The sequence below is a fragment of the Eurosta solidaginis genome, chromosome 2 (assembly GCF_040869045.1).
Source record: "Eurosta solidaginis isolate ZX-2024a chromosome 2, ASM4086904v1, whole genome shotgun sequence".
NCBI lineage: Eukaryota > Metazoa > Arthropoda > Insecta > Diptera > Tephritidae > Eurosta > Eurosta solidaginis.
The window spans coordinates 96,992,668-96,994,772 of NC_090320.1; the positions used below are offsets into that span (position 1 = coordinate 96,992,668).

Here is a 2,105-nt window from a genome sequence, read left to right on the forward strand (position 1 = left end):
CCCATAGTGAAGTACCATTTGATTTCTGATGCCAGTTCAAAAACCCCCTGTCTCGAAAGTTTTTTTTTATAAAATACATACTATCTATTCATATAAATTTTTCTTAAAAATTAAAAAAAGGTCGTCTATATTATTCCGGAAATTTTCGTTGTATACAAATTCCTGGCAGAAATTGTTTCGAAAGCTTCTCCAAACCAGACGAACTTTTTTTCTAAATTACATTAGCATACAAGAGTCTTATTTATTCATTGCCTTAATATGCTATACCGTCAAAATGGACGACTCTTTAGCTTGAGGAGATTGTTTGAATTGATCTTTGTCTTCTTTGACAAATCGTATCATCTCGTCGATCTGGTTGGTCCCACTTGAAGCACACTCCAGAAGCTCTAGACAGCCTTGCAGCGCCATCAAATCGTGTGTCAAACTAACTTCGCGTTCCAAAACACCAGCCAATATTATAGTCTTTACCCAATTCACCAGTAAATTCGTGAAACTTGGGCGTATAAATATCAAGCAACGCTGACACAACATCAATCATAACACGCATAAATCGACTCTCTCCAATATAACGGGATATAAACGTTGTCAGACGGGATAAGAAGTTGTGACTACGTCCAGCTAATGCACGATGAAAACCTTTACGATGTATCAGTTCTTGCATGACACTAATTGTTACTTCGGGATGGAAACGTGCAATGGCTGGCATCATCACAGCATCTAAACATTTCACATATTCATACCTTTGTAAATAATTGTCATAATGCGCTAGTTTCGCTTGTAAGGGTTCACGTATTTCATGATCTATTTGAACAGAGCTGAAATGTTGATTTTTGTGCTGTGACCGCTTCGGCTTTACATCATCCTTCTTCCGTTCGATTTCCCTATTTTGAATGGAAATAAGGCCATCAACCATTCCAGCTACAACAGTTTGATCACCGGGTGCTACACCCAAACTCAGCACAGCATTAGGAAAATCAAGTGTGTGCACAGTTTGATATGTGGAAACATCAAATATCATAACATGACGATCTAAACTACCTGATAGTATACGTCTGCCATTTGAGCCTAGACGGAAACTTGTTATTTTTTTATGATGTTGCGAAACTTTTGTCAGGAGTCGACATCCGGCAAAGGCATCCTATATACGCCCTTCTGTGCCACCTGCGCTAATGAACATACTACCAGTTGGTAAAAATAATAACGACTCAACAGGGCTGCCATGATCAATTGAGAACGAAACTTGCTGTGCGCGCGTATCATACATTTTCAATTTTCCCATTATAGGCACCTGAGATAAGGGTATCAGGTGACATTGGGTTTACAGCCCCAGCACGTACCTAGTCTTCATGTTCCGCAAGGGCTAACATTGCTTTTTCTGTAGAAATGTCCCATAGCTTGATGGAGCGATCGTCTGAGGAACTAGCAATATGAAGTAGATCGTGTGTGAATTGCGCTCGATGCCCTGGCCCTTTGTGTCCTTTAAAAGGACGAAGCACGGTTTTGCTGGATGGATCGAAGAGTTTTACCCAGCCTTGCTCATCGCCAGCCACCAGTTAACGTCCATCTTGCCGAAAGGTGCCGCCATATGCAGTTTCTTGAAAGCTTGACAAATTTTTTACCACTAATTTCGTTATCGGATTGTAAATTTGTACGTGCACTGAACATGTTACTGCAAAGTAGTGCGGCGCTATGAGACTGAAGTCAACGTAGTCGATGGCACCCAATTCTTCTACTAACGTTGGCACGCTTAATTGCTTCCGGTATACGGTATCAGGAGTAACAACTTTCCCAGTTTTAAGGTATTTTTTTGTATTTAGCGGTTTAAAGGAACTCATTTTATTTTCTAGGTTGGTCGTGTGCAAACAAATCGACAGCTTTCACTTATTCTGAAATAGGACATTCTACAACCAAAGTCTGAGAAAGGCCACTTTTCAAAAGTTTGCAGATAGGGAGTTTTCGAAGCGCAGCCGCGATAAGATACTGAAGTCAACAGTCTATATGATGTTTTTAAACCAGCAGCCTAGGCCTTCACTCAGAGGTAGACTTGTGTACACATACATATCAAATGCGGGTTAAACATTAGACTTATTATTAATTTGTTAATT

The 2,105-nt window shown here is 40.0% G+C and overlaps 1 pseudogene; it reads right to left on the reverse strand.

The window, feature by feature from the left end:
- Positions 1–261: 261 nt before the first annotated feature.
- On the reverse strand, positions 262–1,835 carry LOC137242296 (U3 small nucleolar RNA-associated protein 15 homolog; annotated as a pseudogene).
- Positions 1,836–2,105: the final 270 nt, after the last annotated feature.